Source organism: Syngnathoides biaculeatus, chromosome 22 (genome assembly GCF_019802595.1).
Source record: "Syngnathoides biaculeatus isolate LvHL_M chromosome 22, ASM1980259v1, whole genome shotgun sequence".
Taxonomy (NCBI): Eukaryota; Metazoa; Chordata; class Actinopteri; order Syngnathiformes; family Syngnathidae; genus Syngnathoides; species Syngnathoides biaculeatus.
The window spans coordinates 4,692,501-4,719,594 of record NC_084661.1 but is presented as its reverse complement, the minus strand read 5'-3'; the positions used below and the strand labels follow the sequence as shown (position 1 = coordinate 4,719,594).

Genomic DNA, 27,094 nt, shown 5'->3' with positions numbered 1-27,094 from the left:
ATAATGACCAAGAGGCATCTAAAGAAAGAGAGAAGAAAAACATTACAAGAGGAAAAATGGGGGACTAACTTGATCCATGCATCTCAGGCTCTAAAGATATCACTCAGAAATTGCATTATTAATCAACAGAAAATGCATACTACATAGATACAGAAAATTAAAAAAGTAATACAAAATAAATTGCAGTGGATATAAAAAAAGGCAACATGGTGTTGGCCTCACAGTTCTGAGTACCTGGGTTCAATCGCAACATCGCCTCCTGTGAAGTTTGCATGTTCTCCCTGTGCTTGCGTGCGTTTTCTCCGGGCACTACGGTTTACTCCCACATCCCCAAAACATGCATTAATTGGACACTCTAAATTGCCCCTAGGTGTGATTGTGAGTGCGACTGTTGTCTGTCTCCATGTGCCCTGAAATTGGCTGGCAACCAGTTAAGGGTGTATGTACCCTGCCTCCTGCCCGATGACAGTGGGGATAGGCTCCAGCACTCTTTCAACCCTTGTGTGGATAAGTGGTTCAGAAAATGGATGAATGGATGGATATGGCCGCCGATGGCCTCACAGTTTTGAGGACCAGGGTTCAATCCCTGCGCCACCTGTACGGAGTTTGCATGTTCTCCTCGTGCCTGCGTGGGTTTTCCCCGGGCACTTCGGTTTCCTCCCACATTCCAAAAACATGCCATAATTGGACACTTTAAATTGCCCAGTGACCCTCGTAAGGATAAGCGGCTAAGAAAATGGATAGATGACTAAAATGTCTGCAATGTTCTTGTGCAATGGTTTGTGTGAAATAAAAAAGTTAAACAATTTCAAACCTTTTAACACTTTTTCATAACCTGTAAAAGTCAATTGAAAACTTGATTGAAAGAAAAACAAATGCCTTTGAAAAGGACGAAAAAACAGGTACCGTGATTCATACTTGCACATCCTCTTCCTCCTCATGGAAAGAATTCAGACTGCCTGAAAATGTTCACTCGTTGTATTGCAGCCATTTGCATAAATATTTTAAATTCATTTTCATGAGTAAACACATCCTTCAATACTAACGGGAAAAAAAAAGTAATTGTTGACATTTCTGCAACTTATTAAAAAATAAAAAACTGAAATTTCACACAGTCATGAGTATTCAGATTCTTTGCTGTGACAGTAATATTTGACTCGGGTGCTGTTCATTTCTTCTGATCATCCGAGAGCTGATTGTACACCTGCATTGGAGTCCAACTGTGTTTGATGAAACTGGGCTTGATTAGGAAAGCAAGAAACCTGCCTATACACCTTACAGCTCAAAGTGCTTCTTCTTCTTCTTTTCCTTTCAGCTTGTCCCATTAGGGGTCGCAACAGGGTGTAATCTTTTTCCATCTAAGCCTTCATCCATCCATTATCTACTGCTTTTTCGGGTCAGGTCACGGGGGAAGTTGCTTCCGCAAGGATACCCAGACTTTCCTTTCCCCAGCCACTTCTTCCAGCTCTTCCGGAGGGATCCCGTTCCAAAGCCAGCCGAGAGACATAGTCTCTCCAGCGTGTCCTGGGAGGCGTCCAGGAGGCTTCCGAGTCAGATGCCCCAGCCACCTCATCTGGCTCCTCTCAACATGGAGGAGTAGCAGCTCTACACTGAGCCCCTCCTAACCACCCTATCTCTAAGGGAGAGCCCGGACTTCCTGCGGAGGAAACTCATTTCGGCCGCTTGTATCCGGGATCTTGTTCTTTCGGTCAGAACCCACAGCTCGTGCGCATGGGTGAGGGTAGGATTGGAGATCGACTGGTAAATTGAGAGCTTCGCCTTTCGATTTAGCTCCCTCTTTACAACAACGAACCGCTATAAAGTCTGCATCACTGCAGACAGTGCACCAATCCATCTGTCGATCTCCCTCACTCGTGAACAAGACCCTAAGATACTTGAACTGCTCCACTTGGGGAAGGATATCATCCCCAGCCCGGAGAGGGCACGCCATCATTTTCCGACAGTGGACCATAGTCTCGGATTTGAAACTGCTGATTCTCATCCCAGCCGCTTCACACTCGGCCGTGAATCGCTCCAGTGAGAGCTGGAGATCACAGCTTGATGAAGCAAAAGAACCACATCATTAGCAAAGAGCAGAGATGCAATTATGAGGCAACCAAACCGGACAACCTCTGTGCCTTGGCTGCGATGAGAAATTCTCTCCATAAAAGTTATAGACAAAATCAGTGACAAAAGGCAGCCTTGGCGGAGTTCAACTCTAATCGCAAACGAGTCTTACTTATTGCCGGTAATGCGGACCAAACTCTGACAGCGGTCGTACAGGGACCAAACAGCTCAGATCAGGGGATTAGGTACCCCATACTCCCGAATAACCTCCCACAGCACTCCCCGAGGGACACGGTCGAATGCCTTCTCCAAGTCCACAAAATACATGAAGACTGGCTGGACGAACTCCCATGCACCCTTGAGGACCCTGCCGAGGGTGTAGAGCTGGTCCACTGTTCCACGGCTAGGACGAAAACCACATTGCTCCTTCTGAATCCGAGACTCGACTTCCCGACAGACCCTCCTCTCCAGGATGGGGGGTGGGGGTGTTTGTTCTTCCCACGCCCTTCCAGGTCTCACTGTCATTGCCCACGTGGGCATTGAAGTCCCCCAGCAGAATGATGGAGTCACCAGAGGGAGTGCTCTCCACCACACCCTCTAAGGACCCTAAAAACGGTGGGTACTCTGCACTGCCTCTTGGTGCATAAGCACAGACAACAGTCAGGACCCTTCCCGCTCCCTGCAGGCAGAGGGAGGCTACCCTCTCATCCACTGGAGTAAACCCCAAGATACAGACCCCGAGCCGGGGGGCAATAAGTATACCCACACTTGCTTGCCGTCTCTCCCCATGGACAACTCCAGAGTGGAACAAATTCCAACCCCTCGCAAGAGGAGTAGTGACAGAGCCTAAGTGGTGCATAGAGGAGAGTGCGACTATATCTAGTCGGAACCTCTCGACGTCACTCACCAACTACGGCCCCTTCCCTGCCAAAGAGGTGACAGTCCATGTCCCTAGAACTACTTTCTGCAGCTGGGTATCGGATCGCCAAGGTCCACACCTTTGGCCACCGGCCAGCTCACATTGCACCCGACCCCTACGGCCCCTCTCACAGGTGGTGAGCCCATGGAAAGGGGAACCCATGTTACCCTTTCAGGCCGTGCCCGGCCGAGCCCCATGGGTGCAGGCCCGGCCACCAGGTGCTCACCTTCGAGCCCCACCTCCAGGCGTCCGGGCAAATGAAACCAAGATCCAATTTTTGTAGTCATCATAGGGGTTTTCGACTCGTACTTTGCCTGGTCCCTCACCTAGGACCTGTTTGCCATGAGTGACCCTACCAGGGGCACGAAGCCCCAGACAACTTAGCTCCTAGGATCATTGAGACACACAAACCCCTCCACCACGATAAGGTGACGGCTAGAGGAGGGGCCATCTAAGCCCATCTCTAGCATCTTATTCTTTAACACCCACTGTCCTCATGTCCTCCATCACAACATCCATAAATCTTTTCTTTGGTCTTCCTCTTGCTCTTTTGCCTGGCAGCTCCATCATCAGCACCCTTCTACCAATATACTCACTCTCTCGTCTCTGAACATGTCCAAACCATATAACCCTACTCTCTCTAACCTTGTCTGGAAAACATCCAAATTTGGCTGTCCCTCTAATGAGCTCGTTTCTAATCATATCCAACTTGTTCACTCCAAGCGAGAACCTCAGCATTTACAGCTCAAAGTGTATGTCAGAGTAAATTATATAAGGTTGAATAATGACTTGGGAAAGTTGCCAATTTTGGTCTTGTTGTATCTCAGTGTGGCTTTTGATGTTAGATCATAAGATTCTGCTGCACAGGTAGGAAACGTGGGTAGGACTAAATGGAATGGTCTTTCTTCTTTCTTCTTTGTAACCATTGGAAGTGCTCAATCTCAACAAATAATGTCCTATGGGGTGCCTGAAGGGGTTCTTGGACCCCTTCCTGTTCAGCGTGTATATTCTCCTCTTGTATCAATTTTTTGAAACCTTAAATCTGACTACCGTAGCTACGCGTATGACACACTGTTATATTTAGTAGTGTCTCCATATGGTTACAGTTCGATTGAGGTGTTGTGCCACTGTCTAAAGCAGATAAATAACTGGATGAGTCAAAATTTTCTTAAATTACACCACAACAAAATGGAGACAACTGTTTTTGGCAATTAAGAAAAGAGAATTGCTGTTAGTAAATACCAAGACTCACTATCTTTAAAAAGCAAAGGCCAATTCCGAAATTATGGTGTTCTGATTGATTCCGACCTGACTTTCAGCCCTCATATCTAACCCTCTAACCATCTGAAGAACATATCCAGACTGAAGCCTTGCATGTATCAAGCAGACCAGAAGAAGCACATCCATGCTTTTTTTTCTCAAGTAAATTTGACTACTGTAATGGTCTTCTGAGTGGATTCCCCAAAACGAGTATTAAGCAGCTTCAGCTCATTTGGAAAACTGCAGCCGGGGTTCTGACCAGAACAAAGAGAAGGTCAGAAGGCACCCTAGCCCAAGCAAAATAATCCAGTGTCTAGATTTCACATGTTCTGGAAAGGTGACCAGTTGTTTATGAATATATATAATGGGCAGTTGGGGTTAGAGAGGAAGACGCAGAAGATAGGCTAAGATGGAAAAAGATGACACGCTGTGCCGACCCCTAACGGGACAATCCGAAAGGAAAAGAAGAAGAAGAAGATGATTTTCATTCTGCTGCTATTTTTTCCAACTCAATAAATTCTATGAGATTTTATTACCGATTAATGTTAATGGATTTTTTTTTTTCCTGTTTAATAGAATTGTTTTCTTCGCGATAATTAACATAAGGAGTCATTGTGTATATGGTCAATTAAGGTTAAGTAAAGTGTACTCAATGGACTACTTTAGATTGTATGAGATGTATATTTGTATTTTTTGTTATTCTAAGTGTAATATCACAGTATCCAGTAGCTATGGTCGGGAGATATGGAAACACCTTCTTTCCATTTGGTCAATGGTAGGTGTATTGATTGAGTACATACAATTTATAAACTCTTGAAAGATTTATTTTATTTTGCAGGAGAAGCGTTATCATTTCCTTGACAAACTCTGGTAGTTCAGGAGGACTCTTAAGTGGTGGTAATCTTTTTTCATTGCTTTTTTTTATATAGTTAATTGAAGAAAATTCCCACCTGTCATTTGGACTTCTTCAAACAGTCCATCATGCATTCTAAAAACATTATTGTTAAATAGTTGTTGGTGGTGGTCAATTTCATGTTGTTCCCAGTTGCTAAAATGAAGGGGTATACAGTATTTTTAATTTTGAAATCTGGATTATGCCTGATCGAGGAGCACATACTGGGAGCTAATTGTGATCCTGTATGTTCTAGACTTTGCCACCAAGCGGTTAAGGTGGAGGCGTTTATTGGATTCTTAAAACATTTATGGCGTTTTAGAATTATGGAATGTGGAATTAAATGGGAGTTTTGGGAGTTAAATGTTGTCGAGCGACACAGTGATGCAGCTGTAGAGCATTGGGCTCACAGTTCAGTGCTGCTATCCAATATATGCAAACCCCAGATAACAAATATCAAAAACTTTCTCTACCTGTAGCAACATAATAGTTACATCTAGGTTTTTGGGTGTCATATGCTTATTAAATTGAGCAAAAGTCTGACATTGTGGAAATTCTATCTTGAATGAAGTGTGTCTGGACAGAGTGGATTTCGTCAGGAGTACATTTTCAAGTCTCGCTGCAAGGGCTTTTGAGATAATCTTGATATCTACATTAATCAGTGAAAAGTAATTAGCTGGAAGAGTGGGGTCTAAACCTGGTTTTACTGATAACCTAATTGAACCTGTATTCATTCATTCATTCATTCATATGGCAACTAAATTGCTCTTTATCGTTTAATATCTTTGACTGTGGTAGAGATAAACATGGCTCCTGTTCGACTCCAATGTGAGAACGACGATGGATTTCCCAGTAATTCGAGCGATAAACGTGATTCTGAAGGGTCCCATGAAGACAGTGAAGAATACGAGCTTTATAAAGGGATTAAAGGTTATCACTTTGAGCCAGTTAGACATTACACACGTTCAAATGCAGCCGAAATAGCTGCCGATGAAGGTGCCGTGCTAGCAGTTAAACCCAGTGAGGAGGACATGCCATGTGTTGGAAACACTGACTAAAGCATTTGTGAAGTTCTTTTGTTTTTTTTTTTTTAGCCATAAACTGATCAATACAAATGGCTTCGCTATCCCGAATTAATGTATGAAGTTTTCGGTCTTGTTTTAAAATCATGCAAATGCCGTGTATTTATTCTATGTTGGTAAATGTTCACAAATAAGGATTTAATGAACCAAATCCATTTAAAAAGTTGTCACGTTAATTTGAGAGCAATAGCTGATCAGAACTTGCTTCACCATAAATATATTTTTACGTGGTAAACTCATGCCATAACCAGACAGTATCCAGACTCGTCCATCCCCATTTTAGTCACAATTTTCCCAAGATGTCATGAACGAAACCGCCCAACTTCATAGTGTAAGCTGTAAACCGGTATCTTGTGGTTTTGTTTGGGCACTAAATGCTTAAAATAGAAATGTAAATGTGTGGATGGTTCTGTGTACTGGACTAATATGGGTCTCTGAGCTGTAGAAGTTTGTGAATGTGAACAGATTTAAAGTTTTTTTTCAATTATATCCACCAGTGTACATGTAAAATGGTGCATACACATGGAAACAACAGAAGAAAGTTTTTGTTGCCATGAAAGTCAAGATATTAACCAGATAGTGATTATCCAGGCCATCCACTGTTGTGCACCCAGGTTTTATTGCCAGCGGTTTGAACTCATGAGTATGTCCAATTCAGGCAATAGCTTTTTTTTTTTTTTTTTTTTTTTTTTTTTCAAAATAAACAATTGTTTACATTATTATTGTACCCGCTAAAAGCAGCATTTATCCAATCAATGCTTGTTCAAACAAAGTCCCATTCTGGAAAATTGACATGAGTATATTTTCTCATTTTCCGGTGTATACTGGCGATAGACAGCTTGTGAGATGGTGTTGGGAAATGTCGGTAGAAAAAAATGCAGGTCACTTCCATCCTGCTATGTGTCTAATATTTGTGGCAGATGGCCAAGAGTACACAGGATTTAAATGCTCTACATCCTAATTTTTTTTGTTTTGTCTTTGTGTAAATGTTGATGTATATGTTTGTTTATGAAGTAAACATACACCACAGAACTAAAATCACTGCATTTTTACTGAACCACATGCTTAACTTGTTTATAAATATGTTTCTCTCATAACATTTTCACTTAATGGTTATTTGGTCTTTCAATTTGAGCATCTTGAGGCCACCTGAGGTTGAAATCCACGTTGCAGTATTCTCTCTGCTGTCAGGCAGATATGTGTTCCCTTCTCATGAACAGGCACTTCATCAGTCTGGGAACTTTTGGAATGTACCAAAGATAACGATTCAGCATCTGCTGGTTCAATGTCAACCTCTTGTGCAGAAGATGCTTCCTGCAACATCTGTAATTAATATAGAAAAATGAGGTTCAAAGTTTATATATTAAATATATATATTTAAATATGAAAATATGTATACAAAAAGGACAGGTTTATTTCATTCTATTTCATGGTTTACAAATTATTTTTGAGAAGTTGAAAACACCTCTCCTATTCTGTGAGTGGTTAGTATGTAATACTGCTTGTTTTAAAGGTATGTAGTATTTTATTAAAATAAAAAAACCCTGCATGAATAAAGAAACAAAAGGTTTGTATCCATCCATTTTTTAGCTGCTTATCCTCACAAGGGTCACGGGAGTGCTGGAGCCTATCCTTGCTGTTAACGGGCAAGAAGCAGGGTACACCCTAAACTGGTTGCCAGAAAATCAAAGGGCAAATAAAGACAAACAGCCTCACTCGTAATCACACCTAGGGGCAATTTAGAGTGTCCAATTGATGTTCCGTGTTTTCGGGATGTGGGAGGAAACCCAGAGAAAACCCACGCAGGCACAGGGTGAATATGGAAACTCCACACAGGGAGGGCTGGGATTAAACCCAGTCCTGAGCAGTGTGAGGACAACACTTTCCAGCTGGTCCACCATGCCGCTGTTTGTACACAATAATTTCCTGCTTTTATAGAAAAGAATGGTCAAACGATTTGCTGTAATAAAATATGCTGCTTTCAACAATGTCACCAGTGTCCAAAGTTTTCAGGATATAAAAGATGGTCAACATACCTCCGCAATTTGTCTTTTAACAAAATTTCTTCACAGTTTTGGTACTTTCCATGGGGGTGCTCATCTTGTCGAACAGTGTCCAGGTTCAGCGGCTGATCCAAATTTGCATTTGGTCCCTTAAGCAACACCGATCTTTTCAGGTGTCTGAACTGGCATTATGGTAGGGAGTGATCCAGGTATTTTCCATTTAAAACCCATCTCAGACATGAGTCCAGAATTGAAAGAGTCCGGGGGAAATGTTCATTGCAGAAGACAGACTGCTGACTGGGTTTGGGAAAATTTGCTCTCTTCCTTTGCACAAACCTGACGCACTGTCTTCTGAGGCTTGGGTCTTTTTGAAAATAATGTAAACTGTGACCAGAATAATTCAAATTGCTACAAAACTGAACCCCACATGTCTTCACCATTGTTACAGATTGGCTTTAGCTTACAATCACTGAGGAATTGTCGAAACAAATGGGTTTTTCTTTGGTGTCAACAGGCAATCCAACTAGCAATAAAGGTATTTCACAAACACGAGTCCTCAATGTGATGTCAGAGGTAAGCCACGCGAAAGGAGGCATTTGTCAGGTATGGGAAACAAGACCAAAGTTTGTAGACTTTCATTCAGAAATACTTATATTTTTCGGGAAATACATTGAACAAGATTTGTATTTCATGGTACAGTTGAACATTTATTTGCATCTAGAGAAGATAATTTGCGCTCAAAAATTTACGTTACATACACTTTAAAGTGAGAATTTGTGCGATAGTCAACAAACTATATTACTAATACTAATCCCTACTGAATCAGCTGGAAAGCTTGTTAAATTTTGTGGCGTGCATGATGTATGTATCGGCCTTCTGGATCCACTACTGCACTATTTTTTTCATCAACTAGTATTGAAACTCCCCTCTGTCTGCAGTTATAAATATAATTAGAATCAATTGGGTGTTTTTCTTCTGATTTAGAATATTTAGAATAGAATAATATTTAATATATAATATATATTTTATATACTAATTGTTAACCCCCCAGAATTAACCCATAGTCAAAATCCTTGTGCCGTGGAGGGATGACGACCCGACCCCGGCAGGTGTGCACTGTAGGGGCCGAGGGGGACGGGGCCGCACTGTCCATTGAGTCACGGGGACAAGGGCCCAGGCGGGGTCAAGGGCACCCCGGCAGGCGCCGGGGCACAGGGCAAAGGGGGACGACCCCGGCGCGGGGGGAGGGCCAACCCCAAAGGCTGGGCAATGTCCAGGTGCGCGGGTTTGACCCTGTCCACAGAAACAGTCTCGGGTCTGCCGCCAATGTCCACGAGCAGGCTCTTATCCCCGTGCTCCAGGACCCTGAACGGCCCGTCGTATGGTGGGCGGAGAGGTCCACGGTGGGCGTCATGACGAACAAACACAAAATCCGCAGAGCGCAGGTGACGGGGCACCGGGCAGATGGGGTGCCATGTTGCGACGTGGGAACCGGCGCGAACCCTTTTGCGGCCTCCAGCAGGGAGGACCGTTGCCTGGCTGCGGACCAGGGCGCTGTGGCGTCTGGGATGAATTCGCTGGGGACCCGCAGTGGCTGGCCGTAGACGAGTTCGGCGTATGAGAACAACAGGTCCTCCTTGGGGGCGCACCTGAGGCCGAGCATGACCCACGGGAGCTTATCCAACCAGTTGCCGTCTGTCAAGCCGGCACGCAGGGCTGCTTTCATGGAGCGGTGGAACCGCTCCCAAAGACCGTTCGCCTGGGGGTGATGGGCGGTAATGCGATGCAGCTTGACCCCCAAACTCTCAGCGACTGCGTTCCAGAGTTCAGAGGTAAACTGAGGGCCATGATCTGAGGAAAGGTCGCACGGGGTCCCGAAGCGCGCAACCCATGTGCCGATGAACGCCCGGGCCACGTCTGACGATGTTGTCGAGGAGAGGGGAACGGCTTCGGGCCAGCGGGTCGTCCTGTCCACCATGGTGAGCAAGTAGGTGAAACCGTGCGAGGGAGGAAGTGGACCTACCAAGTCGACGTTGACGTGGTCAAACCTCTCGGGGACAGTGAAGGGCTCCAAGATTCTAAATTATTCTAAAATATTATATTATATATATATTATATATATATATTATATTAATATATATTATATTACATTATTAGATAGTTATTAGATAAAGTCTGTTTAAAATTTGCTGAAATAACACATAATCTTAATTCTTTTTGCCATTGTCAAATGGCAATGACATTTCAAGACACGAAATTCATGTGTGAGATAAAATGCATGTGTGCATCATAATTTTGAATAGATTTAGAACAATGTATCGTTTGTTCTTTCTTTTATTACATTTTTCAGGAAATATTTTGTTATTGTATTAACAGATTTTATTTTGAAAATCTTCATTCTGTAGCCGTGCTTAAAGTTGGTGTACACATGGTTGAAAATGTTTCCACCTCTTGGATCCCATTGGTGCAGAGCACGGCCTGCTAGCTGCACACTAGCATCAGGAACGTTGGGGTAAAATCAGGTGTAGCAGACACGATACATGAAGACGACAGCCCACAGTTCAGCGCTCGACCCACGTTCCCACGGAATATTTGTTGTGAGGAGAATACTTCGAAGATCAATTCCACCAACATCCCTTCCCACAAGGAAGCTGAGTCTGGGTGCTCTGAGGCGGGCTCTTCTATCTCTGGGGTTGAGGTTACTGAGGTGATTAAAAAGCTCCTTGGTGGCAGGGCCCTGGGGGTGGATGAGATTGGCCCGGAGTTCCTAAAGGCTCTGAATGTTGTGGGGCTGTCCTGGTTGACAACCCTCTGCAATATTGCATGGACATCGGGGACAGTGCCTGATCTGATTGGCAGATTGGGGTGGTGGTCCACCTTTTCAAGAAGCATGACCGAAGGGTGTGTTCCAACTATAGAGGGATCACACTTCTCAGCCTCCCTGGTAAGGTCTACTCATGGGTACTGGAGAGGAAGGTCCATCAGAAGTCGAATCTCTGATTCAGGAGGAGTAATGTGGTTTTCGTCCTAGCCGTGGAACAGTGGACCAGCTCTACACCCTCGGCAGGATCCTCAAGGGTGCATGGGAGTTCGCCCAACCAGTTATCATAAGTCTTCTCGACTTGGAGAAGGCGTTCGACCGTGTCCCTCGGGGAGTCCTGTGGGGGATTTTCGGGAGTATGGGGTACCGATACCGATCATCCATGGGCATGAATTGTGGGTTGTGACCGAAAGAACAAGATTCCGGATACAAGCGGCCGAAATGACTTTCCTCCGCGTGGTGTCCGGCTTCTCCCTGAGAGATAGGGCAAGAAGCTCGGTCATCCGGGAGGGGCTAAATGTCGTGTCACTGCTCCTCCGAATTGAGAGGAGCCTGATGAGGTGGGTGGGCGATCTGATTCGGATGCGCCCCGGACGCCGCCCTGGTGAGGTGTTCTGGGCATGTCCCACCGGAAAGAGACCCCGAGGCGAGACTATGTCTCTCGGCTGGCTTGGGAACACCTCGGGATCTCTCCGGAAGACCTGGAAGAGATGGCTGGTGAAAGGTAAGTCTGGGCATTCCTGCTGAAGCTACTTCCTCCGTGACCGGACCCAGAAAAGTGGCAGATTATGGATGGATGGATGGATGGATGGATGGATCTAGACTGAAGCTTACAGGCAAAGGCAGATGCAGATTTTTCTCTCTCACACAGAGATAACATGACAAAAACACATTGTGAACACAAGAAGAAACACTACTGGTGACTGAATTGCTGTAATCCTGCATGTCTGATGTTGAATCTGTGTTAATTGTGCCCACAAAGAAAAACAAAGGAACACAGTGGTTATTGCAAACAGTGAGGAAATCGCAACACTCCACAGATCCATAACACATGAACATTCGACTGTGGGGCTTGTCAACTCCAGAGGAATAAATGTTATCATTATCTGATATTCAGTAATTCTTACCACTGTACACACTGTACACACTTCAGAATCTTGGGGGAGACCATAATGAATGATTACTGTGAAAATCATTGCATAGAGCATGGAGTCATGTATGCCTTGCCCACCCAAATAAACCATTCGTAGATTAATGGCACTTGCAAAAACAAAGCATTCTATTCCATTCACCCAGGGAGCTTCCATTGCTTGGCTGATTATGGTATAGATTAGCATAGCCTGTAAAGAAAACATGAAATCACTAATACAGGCTGTACTAATTAAAGCCAGAACCATCATATCCAGTGCCGCCAGCTTCCCCACAATGCTTTTGAGAACAGGCATAAAAAATGAAAGGTTGGCTAGACCGACATATGCTTTGGGAAGAGGACAAGTCTTTACTGCAAAGGAAAGATATTGGTTTTGACTGAACAGGTAAACATGGATAAACAGCTAAATCAGTTTTAAGGGTTATTTCACCCCGGAAATAAATAAATAGCTTTTCATGAAAATTATGAAACCTACCTTCCATCCATCCATCTTTTACTGATTCTCCAGGTTGGGTCAAGGGGGAAGTAGCTTCAGGAGCGATACACAGACTTCCCTTTCGCCAGCCACTTCTTTCAGCACTTCCGGAGGGATCCCGAGTTGTTCCCAAGCCAGCCAAGGGACATAGTCTCTCCAGCGCGTCCTGGGTCATCCCCGGGGTCTCTTTCCAGTGGAACATGACGGTAACACCTCACCAGGAAAGTGTCCAGGAGGCGTCCGAATCTGATGCCCCACCGACCTCATCTGGCTCCTCACAATGCGGAGGAGCAGCGGCTTGACACTGAGCCTCTTCGAGATGACAGAGCTTGTAACCCTATCTCTAAGGGAGAGCCCGAACACCCTGTGGAGGAAACTCATTTCGAGCCCTTGTATCAGGGATCTTGTTCTTTCAGTCACGACGCACAGCTCGTGCCCATAGGTGAGGGTAGAAACGGACATCGACTGTTAAATTGAGACCTTCGCGTTTTGACTTAGCTCCCACTTTACTACAATGGACCAATACAAAGTCTGCATCACTGCAGACGCTGAACCGATCCATCTGTCAATCTCCTGCTCTATTCTTCCCTCACTCGTGAACAAGACCCCAAGATACTTGAACTCCTCCACTTGGGACAGGATCTCATCCCTGACCCGGAGAGGGTATGCCACCCTTTTCCAACTGAGGAGCATAGTCTCAGATTTGGAAGTGCTGATTCTCATCCCAGCCGCTTCACACACAAATCGCTCCAGTGAAAGCTGGAGATCACAACTTGATGAAGCCAAAAGAACCACATCGTCTGCAAAGAGCAGAGATGCGATTATGAGGCAACAAAACCGCACAGCATCTATGTCTCGGCTGCACCTAGAAGTTCACTCCATAAACATTATGAACAAAATCGGTGACAAAGGGCAAGCTTGGCGGAGTCCAACTCTCATCGGAAACGAGTCCGACTTATTGCCGGCAATGCAGACCAAACTCTGACAGCGGTCATATAGGGACCGAACAGCTCGTATCAGGGGGTTTGGTACCCCATACTCCCAAAAACCCCCTACAGGACACGGTCGAACGCCTTCTCCAAGTCCAGAAAACATATGATAACTGGTTGGGCAAACTCCCATGCACCCTCGAGGACCCTGCCGAGGGTGTATAGCTGGTCCAATGTGCCACAGTCCCGACGAAAACCACATTGCGGCTCCTGAATCCAAGATTCGACTTCCCGATGGACCTTCCGCTGCAGTACACCTGAATAGACTTTACCAGGGAGGCTGAGGAGTGTGATGTCCCTATAGTTGGAACACACCTTCTGGTCACACTTCTTAAAAAGGGGGACAACCACCACTGTCTGCCAATCCAGAGACACTGTCCCCGATGTCCACGCAATGTTGCAGAGGTGTGTCAACCAGGACAGCCCCACAACATCCAGAGCCTTTAGGAACTCTGGGCGAATCTCATCCACCCCCAGGGCCCTGCCACCAAGGAGCTTTTTAATCACCTCAGTAACCTCAACCCCAGAGATAGAAGAGCCCACCTCAGGGCACCCAGACTCAGCTTCCTCGTGGAAAGGCGTGTTGTGGGAATTGAGGAATTCTTTGAAGTATTCTCCTCATTGACTCACAACATCACGAGTTGAGGTCAGCAACGCCCAATCCCCACAATACACAGTGTTGGTGGTGCTGCTTCCCCCTCCTGAGACACCGGACGGTGGACTAGAATTTCCTCGAAGCCATCCTTAAGTTGTTCTCCATGGCCTCAGCGAACTCCTCCCACGCCTAGGTTTTTACCTCAGTGACCACCAAAGCTGCATTCTGCTTGGCCAGCCGGTACCTCTCAGCTGCATTGGGAGTCCCGCAGGCTAAAAATGCCTGATAGGACTCCTTTTTCAACTTGACAGCATCCCTCACTGTTGGTGTCCACCAACGTGTTCCTGGGTTGCCGCCACGACAGACTCCGACCACCTTACAGCCACAGCTCCCATCGGCTGCCTCAGCAATAGAGGTGCGGAACATCATCCTCTCTGACTCAATGTCCCCCGTCTCCTCCAGGACGTGAGCAAAGTTCTTTCAGAGGTAGGAGTTAAAATTCCTTCTGACAGGGGAATCTGCCAGCTGTTCCCAGCAGACCCTCACAATACGTTTGGGCCTGCCACATCGGACCGGCATCTTCCCCCACCATCGGAGCCAACTCACCACCATGTGGTGATCAATTGACAGGTCTGCCCCTCTCTTCACCCGAGTGTCCAAGACATGCAGTCGCAAGTCCGATGACATGACCGCAAAATCGATCATCGAACTGCGACCTCGGGTGGCCTGATGCCAGGTGGACATGTGGACACCCTTACGCATGAACATGGTGTTCGTTATGGACGATCCCTGATGAGCACAGAAGTCCAGTAACAGAACACCACTCGGTTCTCATCGGGGTGGGGGGGGGGGGGCTGTTCTTCTCAATCATGCCCTTCCAGGTCTCACTGTCATTTCCCACGTGGGCATTGAAATCCCCCAGCAGAATGATGCAGTCGCCAGGGGAGCGCTCTGCAGCACTCCCTCTAAGGACTCCAAAAAGCGTGGGAACTTCCGCTTGGTGCATCAGCACAAACAACAGTATGGACCCGTCCCCCTACCTCCAGGCGGAGGGAGGCTATCCTCTCATCTACTAGGGTAAACCCTAATGTACAGGCCCCGAGCCGGGGGGCAATAAGTTTACCCACACTTGCTCGGTGTCTCTCCCCGTGGGCAACTCCAGAGTGAAACAGAGTCCAACCCTTCACAAGAGGAGTTGCACCAGAGCCCAAGCAGTGCGTCGAGGCGAGTCTGACTATCTATTCAGAACTTTCCAACCTCAGGCACCAACACTGGCTCCTTCCTTGCTAGAGAGGTAACATTCTATGTCCCTAGAGCTAGTTTCTGTAGTTTCTGTTTCTGTGATCGGATCGCTAAGGTCCCCGCCTTTGGCCACCGCCCAGCTTACGTTGCATCCGACCCCTTTGCCCCCTCTCAGAGGTGGTGAGCCCATGGGAAGGGGGACCCATGTTACCCTTTCGGGCTCTGCCTACCTTCCTGCCTACCTGCCTACTGAACCTACCTTCTAGTCCTCATAATCTAACCTTTGCATATCATATCATACGTTTACCAATACAATTTTTACCCCACAAGTTATAGAATATAAGTAAATTACACTAAAGAGGTTCTACAGTGAAGAAAATAAGTATTTGAACACCCTGCTATACTGCAAGTTAACTCTGAGAAATCATGGAGGGGTCTGAAATTTTAATCGTAGGTGCATGTTCACTGTGAGAGAGATCATCTAAAAAGAAAAATCTAGAAATCACAATGTATGATTTTTCAAACGATTTATTTCTGTGATACAGCTTGTTTTCCAAAATCTCACAATACATGGCCGCGGTCATCCTCTCCTTAATACACTGCAGTCGTCCTGTCCCATGTGCAGAAAAACACCCCCAAAGCATAATGCTCCCACCCCATGCTTCACAGTAGGCATGGTGTTCTTGGGATGGAACTCATCATTTGTCTTCCTTCAAGCATGATTAGTGGAATTATGACCAAATAGTTCCATTTTGGTCTCATCTGACCACTAAACCTTCTCTCATGGCTCGTCGTATCACCCAAAGGGTCATTGGCAAACTTAAGACGGGACTTGACATGTGCTGGTTGAAGCAGGGGAACCTTCCGTGCCATGCATGATTTCAAACCATGACGTCTTAGTGTATTATTAACAGCCACCTTGGAAACGGTGGTTGCAGCTCTCTTCAGGTCATTGACCAAGTCCTGTCGTGCATTCCTCACCTTTCTAAGGATCATTGAGACCCCACGAGGTGATATCTTGCATTGTGCTCCACTCCTATTGAGATTGAACGTCATATTTAGCTTCTCCCATTTTCAAATGATTGTTCCAACAGTGGACCTTTTTTCACTAAGCTCCTTGGCATTTTTTTCCCGTAGCCCTTTCTGGATTTTTCTTTTCGATTATTTGTCTCACAGTGGACATGCGCTTACGATGAAAATTTCAGACCTTGCAATATAGCAGGATGTTCAAATACTTATTTTCTTTACTGTATACAGTTTATCACAATGGTATAGTTTACAGATAGTCCTCAAAGTAAAGAGCGACATGAAAAGCAAACTTGACGCACCCAATTTCAAACACTATTAGCAAGCCAAATTCAATACCTCATTGAATGGTTAAATTCCAATGTTGACAATAATCTTGATTTAGCAACAAACTTTCAGACCTCCCATTTATAAGTGCAAGCCTCAAATGGCAAAGTTGTTTTAAGACTCCAATTATTGCTGTCACTTTCTCGACTTGGTGGAAAAGTTTAAACACCACACAATCGCAGTGAGCACCATTTCAATTTTCCTCAATCTTTCACAATCCTGATTTTGAGATTTACAACAACACTCCTGATAATAAAGTAAAGGAAAGCAAATGTATTTTTATCGTGCATTTCTTACACAAGGTAACTCAATATGCTTCACATGATTAAAAGCATTTAAAAAGAAACATTTAAAACTGATAATTTTTTGCTTTGCCTCTGTTGACACTTTTTCTGTCGACCAGCTTGATTTTTTTTTTTGACAAAAACTTTACAAGCCGCAATTCCTGGATACTTTTAAACCTGTGGGATTGTATTTTTCTTTTGTATGGATAATCTGTTGTTTCATCATTAAGTGAGCATGGCCTGTTAATTAGCACAAGCCTAGTGTTCGCAACATGATAAGCCGTCAAGATGCCTCCTTCTCTACTGAGGACTATCACTGACTACTGCAGAGTATGTCAATTCTGGAGTTGCAAATCCACTACATTGAAGTGTATGTGCATGTTAATGGACAGTCAGAGGATGAAACCACACTACCGATATCTCCAAATGGTGATCAGAAGTGTGCTAACACAGAGGTCCCCAACCACAGGGCTACGGACTGGTACCGGTCCGTGGATGAATTGGTACCTGGCCGCCAAAGAAATAAATAATTAGTTCCGTATTATTCATTATCTGAGTCTGAACAATCTTTTATTTTGAAAAAAGACTAGATTCTCTCGGTCTCTTGGTTACATCTCGGTCATTTGAGTGCCAACATTTACCCCCACAAGCTCTCAAAATGAGTATAAAACAGACGTCTTTGGAAAGTTTCTTTTCGAAGGGGAAAAGTCCCAGTGAAGAGACAAAAGAAGGACCTACAACTTCCAAAAAAAAGAAAGTTATTTACCAAAATACAGTACACATCTTTACTCGTGCCAATTTTAGGCGCTTTGTGAGGAGATTGACGTAGAGCACAGACGACTTCTCTTATACACGGAAATAAGATGGTTGTCCACTGGGAAATCACTTACAAGTGTTTGAATTATGAGAGCCGCTTCAAAGATTTGATTTATAGATTTTTTCGACAGTCACGAGGTATGGGTCACAAAACTAGCTTACTGAGATATTGACAACGGTCTTCAAATTGGCTGATCACGTTGCTGGATTTAAAGGTCAGGGCTCCCATTGATTTTGCGTTATGGTGAGTTAAAATTTTCATGCACTTTATATTCATTTTCGTGGTGTATATGTATCTTATTTTGAAGGCATGTTTCTTCTTCTTTTTCTTTCAGCTCGTCCCATTAGGGGTCGCCACAGCGTGTCATCTTTTTCCATCTAAGTCTATCTTGTGCATCCTCCTCTCTAACACCAACTGTCATCATGCCCTCCCTCACAACATCCATCAACCTTCTCTTTGGTCTTCCTCTCGCTCTTTTGCCTGGCAGCTCCATCCTCAGCACCCTTCTACAAATATACTCAATCTCTCACCTCTGAACATGTCCAAACCATCTAAGTCTGCTCTCTCTAACCTTGTCTCGAAAACATCCAACTTTGTCTGTCTCTCTAATAAACTAATTTCTAATCCTATCCAACCTGGTCACCCTGAGCGAGAACCTCAACATCTTCATTTTGGCTATCTCAACTTCTGCTCCCTGTTGTTTCTTCAGTGCCACCATCTCTAATCCGTACATCAGGGCCGGATCATCACCACTATTTTATAAACTTTGCCCTTCATCCTAGCAAAGACTCTTCCATCACATAGAATACCAGACACCTTCTGACAACAGTTCCACCCCGCTTGGACCTGTTTTTTCACTTCCTTACCACACTCACCATTGCTCTGTATTGCTGACCACAAGTAATTGAAGTCATCCACCCTCGCTATCTCTTCTCCCTGGAAATTCACTCTTCCTCCTCCATCCATCTCATTCAAGCACATATATTCTGTTTTACTTCGGCTAATCTTAATTCCTCTCCTTTCCAGTTTGTACCTCCATCTTTCTAATTGTTCCTCCCCCTGCTCCCTGCTTCGACTGTAAATCACAATATCATCTGTGAACATTATGGTGCAAGGGGATTCCAGTCTAACCTCGTCCGTCAGCCTATCCATTACTATCACAGAGGGTAAGGGGCTCAGCGCGGATTCCTGCTACAGTCCCACTTCCACCTTAAATTGTTGTGACATACCTACGGCACATGTAACCGCTGTTCTGCTGCCCTCATACATGTCCTGTACTATCATCCATAAACATCATGGCTCAAGGGAATTCCAGTCTAACCTCATCTGTCAGCCTATCCATTACCACGGGGAACAGGAAGGGTCTCAGAGCTGATCTCTGATGCAATTCCACCTTCACTTTAAATTCTTCAATTACGCCGATGGCACACCTCACCACTGTTCTGATGCCCTCATACATGTCCGGTTCTAATCTAACATATTTCTCTGCCACACCAGATTTGCACATGCAGTACAACAGTTCCTCTCTTGGTACTCTGTCATAGGCTTTCTCCAGGTCTACAAAAACCCAATGTAGCGCCTTCTGACCTTCTCTGTACTTTTCCAAGAGCATCCTCAAGGAAAATAATGCATCTGTGGACCTCCACTACTCTTTCCCATAACTTAATTGTGTGGGTCATCATCTTAATTCCTCTGTTGTTTCCGCAGTTCTGAACATCGCCTTAGTTCTTAAAAATGGGGACCAGCATACATTTCCTCCATTCTTCTGGCATCTTCTCTCTCGCTAGTATTCCCACCAATCTTCTTCTTCTTTTCCTTTCGGCTTGTCCCGTTAGGGGTCGCCACAGCGTGTGCAGTACGATTAATAATTTGTTTGCCAGAGGAATGTCGAATGAAGTGAGCATACTTATGAGTTATTTTAACAGTAAATCCTGATGTCCTCATATGGATAGCTTTAACTAGCAGCACTTCCTCAAGCTCACTGTTAATTATGTTAGTCAAGAACATGTAAACAAGCACACTCTTCTTTTCCTTTCGGCTTGTCTCAATAGGAGTTACCGCAGTGTGTCATCTTTTTTCATCTTAGCCTATCTCCTGCATCTTCCTCTCTAACCCCAACTGCCCTCATGTCTTCCCTCACCACATCCATAAACCTTCTCTTTGGTCTTCCTCTCGCTCTTTTGCCTGGGAGCTCCATCCTCAGCATCCTTCTACCAATATACTCACTCTCTCGCCTCTGAACATGTCCAAACCATCGAAGTCTGTTCTCTCGAATCTTGTCTCCAAAACATCCAGCTTTGAATGTCCCTCTAATGAGCTCATTTCTAATCCTATCCAACCTGGTCACTCCGAGCGAGAACCTCAACATCTTCATTTCTGCCACCTCCAGTTCAGATTCCTGTTGTTTCTTCAGTGCCACTGTCTCTAATCCGTACATCATGGCCGGCCTCACCACTGTTTTGTAAACTTTGCCCTTCATCCTAGCAGACACTCTTCTGTCACATAACACACCAGACACCTTTCGCCAGCTGTTCCAACCTGCTTGGACCCGTTTCTTCACTTCCTGACCACACTCTCCATTGCTCTGTATTGTTGACCCCAAGTATTTGAAGTCATCCACCCTCGCTATCTCTTCTCCCTGTAGCCTCACTCTCCCCCCTCTACTTTTCTCATTCACGCACATATATTCTGTTTTACTTTGGCTAATCTTCATTCCTCTCCTTTCCAGTGCATGTCTACATCTTTCTAATTGTTCCTCTGCTTGCTCCCTGCTTTCACTGCATATCACAATATCATCTGCGAACATCATGGTCCAAGGGGATTCCAGTCTAACCTCATCTGTCAGCCTATCCATTACCACTGCAAACAGGAAGGGGCTCAGACCTGATCCCTGATGCAGTCCCACCTCCACCTTAAATTCCTCTGTCACACCTAAGGCACACCTCACCATTGTTCTGCTGCCATCATACATGTCCTGTACTATTTTAACATACTTCTCTGCCACACCAGACTTACGCATGCAGTACCACAGTTCCTCTCTTGGTACTCTGTCATAGGCTTTCTCTAGATCCACAAAGACACAATGTAGCTCCTTCTGACCTTCTGTGTACTTTTCCACGAGCATCCTCAAGGCAAATAATGCATCTGTGGTACTCTTTCTAGGCATGAAACCATACTGTTGCTCGCAGATACTTACTTCTGTCCTGAGTCTAGCCTCCACTACTCTTTCCCATAACTTCATTGTGTGGCTCATCAACTTTATTCCTCTATAGTTCCCACAGCTCTGAACATCCCCTTTGTTCTTAAAAATTGGAACTAGAACACTTTTCCTCCATTCTTCAGGCATCTTTTCGCCCGCTAGTATTCTGTTGAATAAGTTGGTCAAAAATTCCACAGCCATCTCTCCAAATTGCTTCCATACCTCTACCGGTATGTCATCAGGACCAACTGCCTTCCCATTTTTCATCCTTTGTAATGCCTTTCTGACTTCCCCCTGAGTAATCATTTCCACTTCCTGGTCCTTCACTCTTGCCTCTTCAACTCTTCCTTCTCTCTCATTTTATTCATTCATCAACTTCTCAAAGTATTCTTTCCATCTATTTAGCACACTACCGGCACCAGTCAACACATTTCCATCTCTATCCTTAATCACCCTAACCTTCTGCACATCCTTCCCATCTCTATCCCTCTGTCTGGCCAACCTGTAGAGATCCTTTTCTCCTTCTTTCGTGTCCAACCTGGTGTACATGTCTTCATATGCCTCTTGTTTAGCCTTTGCCACCTCTACCTTTGCCCTACGTCGCATCTCGATGTACTCCTTTCGCCTCACCTCAGTCCTCTCAGTATCCCACTTCTTCTTCGCTAATCTCTTTCCTTGTATGACTCCCTGTATTATGGGGTTCCACCACCAAGTCTCCTTCTCCCCTTTCCTACCAGATGACACACCAAGTACTCTCCTGCCTGTCTCTCTGATCACCTTCGCTGTCGTCGTCCAGTCTTCCGGGAGCTTCGGTTGTCCATCGAGAGCCTGTCTCACCTCTTTCCGGAAGGCCGCACAACATTCTTCCTTTCTCAGCTTCCACCACATGGTTCTCTGCTCTACCTTTGTCTTCTTAATCTTCCTACCCACCACCAGAATCATCCTACATACTACCATCCTATGCTGTCGAGCTACACTCTCCCCTACCACTACTTTACAGTCAGTAACCTCCTTCAGATTACATCGTCTGCACAAAATATAATCTATCTGCGTGGTTCTACCGCCGCTCTTGTAGGTCACTATATGTTCCTCCCTCTTTTGGAAATAAGTGTTCACTACAGCCATCTCCATCCTTTTTGCAAAGTCCACCACCATCTGCCCTTCAAAGTTCCTTTCCTGGATGCCGTACTTACCCATCACTTCTTCATCGCCCCTGTTTCCTTTACCAATATGTCCATTACAATCTGCACCAATCACAACTCTCTCGCTGTCTGGGATGCTCAGAACTACTTCATCTAGTTCCTTCCAGAATTTCTCTTTCAACTCTCGGTCACATCCTACCTGTGGTGCATAGCCGCTAACCACATTATACATAACACCCTCAATTTCAAATTTTAGTCTCATCACTCGATCTGATACTCTTTTCACCTCCAAGACCTTCTTAGCCAGCTATTCCTTTAAAATAACCCCTACTCCATTTCTCTTCCCATCTACTTCATGGTAGAATAATTTAAACCCTGCTCCTAAACTTCTAGCCTTACTACCTTTTCACCTGCTCTCTTGGATGCACAGAATATCAACCTTTCTCCTAATCATCATGTCAACCAACTCCTGAGCTTTTCCTGTCATAGTCCCAACATTAAAAGTCCCTACACTCAGTTGTAGGCTCTGTGCATTCCTCTTTTTCTTCTGACGCTGGATCCGGTTTCCTCCTCTTCTTTGTCTTCGACCCACAATTTCTGCAATTTCTTGAATTAAAACTGATTTTTTTGGACAAATATCAATCATGTTTCTGAACTAATGACAGTACCGAATCTGCTCTTAAAGTGCTAAATGATTTGAGAATGAATACTAATTCAGAAAAGTTGTCAGTTTTGGTCTTGTTGTATCGCAGTGCACCTTTTGAGACCGTAGATTGCAATATATTGCTAAATTGGTTAGAAATATGGGTTGGACTAAATGGAACTGTTCTTAAATGCTTTAGATCATACCTGGAGGAAAAGAGCTACTTTGGAACCATTGGAAGTGCTCAATCTCAACAAATGTAATGAACAATGAACTATGGGGTTCCTCAAAGGTCAGTTATTGGACCCCTCTTGTTCACCCTGTGTAACCTTGGGTAAAATTTTCCAGAATTTTACTTTTCACTATGATAGATATGCAGATGACACACAGTTAGATGTAGCAGTGTCACCAAAAACAACAGTTCAAGTGAGGTGTTGTGTCATTGTCTAAAGCAGATAAATAACTGGATGAGCCAAAATTATTAAAAATTAAGAAGATAAAGTTATGTGGTGGAAGTTGAGAAAGGAAAAATGCAGTGCGGCTGTCCGGAAAGGGGTGAGACAGCCTCTAGATTGACAGGAGAGCTCCTGGAAGACTGGACTACTACTGCCAAGGTGATCAGAGAGACAGGCAGGAGAGTACTTGGTGTAACTTCTTGTAGGAATGGGGAGAAGGAGACCTGGTAGTGGCAACCAAAAATACAAGAAGTCATACAAGGAAAGAGATGAGAGAAGAAGTGGGACACTGAGAGTACTGAGGAGAGGCAAAAGGAAGACATTGAGATGCGACGTAGGGCAAAGGTGGCGGTGGTGAAGGCTAAACAAGAGGCATATGATGACATGTACACCAGGTTGCACACGAAAGAAGGACGAAAGGATCTTTACAGGTTGGCCAGACAGAGGGATAGAGATGGGAACGATGTGGAGCAGGTAAGGGTGATTAAGGATAGAGATGGAAATGTGTTGACTGATCCCAGTAGTGTGCTGAATAGATTGAAAGTACACTTTGAGAAGTTGATGAATGGAAAAAAATGAGAAAGAAGAGTAAAGAGGAGTGTAAAGGACTAGGAAGTGCCAATGAATAGCAAGGGGCAAGTTTGAAAGGCACTACAAAGAATGAAAAATGGAAAGGCAGTTGGTCCTGATGCCATATTGGTGGAGGAATGGAAGCAATTTGGAGAGGTTGCTGTGGCATTTTTGACTAAATTATTCAACAGAATACTCGCGGGTGAGAAGATGCCTGAAGAATGGAGGAAAAGTGTGCTAGTTCCCATTTTTTAATAACAAAGGTGACTTGCAGAACTCTGGCAACTATAGCGGAATAAAGTTGATGAGCCACACAATGAAGGTCTGGGAAAGAGTAGTGGAGGGTAGAAACAGGACAGAAGTCAATATAAGTGAGCAACAGTATGGTTTCATGCCGAGAAAGAGTACCACAGATTCATTATTTGCCTTGACAATGCTAATAGAAAAGAACAGAGAAGGTCAGAAGGAGCTCCATTGTTTCTTTGTGGATCTACAGAAAGCCTTTGACAAAGTACCAAGAGAGGAACTGTGGTACTGCATGCGGAAGTCTGGTGTGGTGGAGGAATATGTTAGATTAGAACCGGACATGTATGAGGGCATCAGAACAGTGGTGAGGTGTGCCGTCGGCGTAATTGAAGAATTTAAGGTGAAGGTGGAATTGCATCAGAGATCAGCTCTGAGACCCTTCCTGTTCCCCGTGGTAATGGATAGGCTGACAGATGAGGTTTGACTGGAATCCCCTTGAGCCATGATGTTTACGGATGATAATGTGATGTGCAGTGAAAGCAAGGAACAGGTGGAGGAACAATTAGAAAGATGGAGGCATGCACTGGAAAGGAGAGGAATGAAGATTAGCTGAAGTAAATCAGAATATACATGCGTGAATTGAGAGGATGGGGAAGAGTGAGGCTCCAGGGAGAAGAGATAGCGAGGGTGGACGACTTCAAATATTTGGGGTCAGCAATCCAGAGCAATGGTGAGTGTGGTAAGGAAGTGAAGAAACAGGTCCAAGCAGGTTGGAACAACTGGCGGAAGGTGTCTGGTGTGTTATGTGACAGAAGTGTGTCTGCCAGGATGAAGGGGAAAGTTTATAAAACAGTTGTGAAGCCGGCCATGATGTACGGATGTTCTCGTTCGGAGTGAGCAGGTTGGATAGGATTAGAAATGAGGTAATTAGAGGGACAGCCAAAGTTGGATGTTTTGGAGACAAGGTTCAAGAGAGCAGTCTTCGATGGTTTGGACATGTCCTGAGGCGAGAGAGTGAATATATTGGTAGAGGGGTGCTGAGGATGGAGCTGCCAAGCAAAAGAGCAAGAGGAAGACCAAAGAAAAGGTTGATGGATGTTGTGAGGGAAGACATGAGGACAGTGGATGTTAGAGAGGAAGATGCACGAGATAGGCTTCGATGAAAAAAGATGACACACTGCGGTAACTCCTATTGAGACAAGCCGAAAGGAAAAGAAGAGTGTGCTTGTTTACATGTTCTTGACTAACATAATTAACAGTGAGCTTGAGGAAGTGGCTGCTAGTTAAAGCTATCCATATGAGGACATCAGGATTTACTGTTAAAATAACTCATAAGTATGCTCACTTCATTCGACATTCCTCTGGCAAACAAATTATTAATCGTACTGCTACCTTAGGAGATCACGTATGAACGAATCATTCTTCAGTTTCTCAGTACACCAGCTCAGGGAATTAATCACTCAGTTTGCTTGAGCCCCTCCCAGAATGAATCACTCTTTCGTTCCTCAGTACCTCAGTTCACCAGTTCAGTAAATCACTCAGTTCCTCAGTAGACGAGTCCAGGAACAAATCTCTGTCACTTAAGTCCCTCCTCTGCCTGTACGGCTCTGCCTGCACACTGGATACTTATTGATCATTCACCTAATATTCAGAAGTGAATGACAGAACGCTTCAGGAATTCCGTTTCCACTCCCAGGCGACTCGCTTGCTTCACACCGGCAGGCAGTGGCCAAGCAAAACGAAAGAATCATTTCTTCTGAATGAATTGTTCGCAAATGTTACAACACCCCACCACGCACAATCATGATTCAGGGATAATGGTTACCAGGGGACCTGGTAGCCATAATAAAAGGGTAGGTGGTGGGTTTTCACTTTTCTCTTTTTGGACTCACCCTTCCTCACTCTGCTGGGTCAGCAACTCCGTTCATCAGCTGAGTAACGTGCATGTGATATAGTCTTCATTAGCTAATAAGTTCAATAAAAACATGAAAGACTTTAATTACATGTGGCGTAATCACTTATATGAACACTTTTTATACTAACATAACTCACAGGTTCTTACAGCTGTTAAAACCAAAAAAATATCCCACCGTAGTACTCGACAGAAGCACTGCCTGACTCATTTTCTCACATCCTGTCCTATGCTTTTCTGTCCTCTCTTATTTGGTTCTCTTGGTTAGTTCTTGTTTCGTCATCATTCCCCAACACCCTAACCCCCAATCTACAAATAACTGTTGTAGTTTTTCTTTTGCTGAAAAAAGTAGACCAGGGGGACGGAACCCGTGGCTTCAGAGACACACGTGGCACTTTCAAATTTATTTTGCGGCTCTGCATGGCTTTGGAAAATGTGTCCAATTGAATTGTGTTATTCGTCTAAAAAAACATGTACTGTCTTCTTATTCAGACAAAGTTTTTAACTTCTTTCTTAAAATTTGTGATATTTTGGGTATTCACCATTTGCCTTCTTCAGAGATGCTTGACTGCACCTGGAGTGTCAGCAGGCAGATTTGAAAGCTGGCACGCACGTAAAGGCAGGGTACACCTTGAACCGGTTGCCAGGAAATCGCAGGGCACACACAGACAGACAACAGCTACACTCACAATCACACCTAGGGGCAATTTAGAGTCTTCAAATTGTGCATGTTTTTTGAATAGGAAACCCTTTTTTGTCTGGCTGCATTTTTAATAAACATCTGATAAATTAAATAAAGCAGAGGGAGTATTTTAAACTCCCCTGTCACACAGCAAATATATATATACTAGGGCGGAAGCTTTAACGAGGATGCCAGACTTCCCTTTCCCCAGCCAGCTCTTCTGGGGGATCCCGAGGCATTCCCAGACCAGCCAAGAGACGTAGTCCCTCCAGCGTGTCCTGGGTCGTTAACTTTGT

General features: G+C 44.7%; 1 long non-coding RNA gene across 1 annotated transcript in view; it reads right to left on the bottom strand.

The window, feature by feature from the left end:
* Positions 1–27,094, bottom strand: part of LOC133495899 (uncharacterized) — a 27,564-nt gene continuing 470 nt past the window's right edge. The window contains exons 2-3 of the long non-coding RNA XR_009793678.1: positions 17,547–17,639; positions 1–18 (exon numbers count right to left, since the gene is read on the bottom strand). This is a non-coding gene — a long non-coding RNA (uncharacterized LOC133495899). The remainder of the gene's footprint in view (positions 19–17,546; positions 17,640–27,094) is intronic.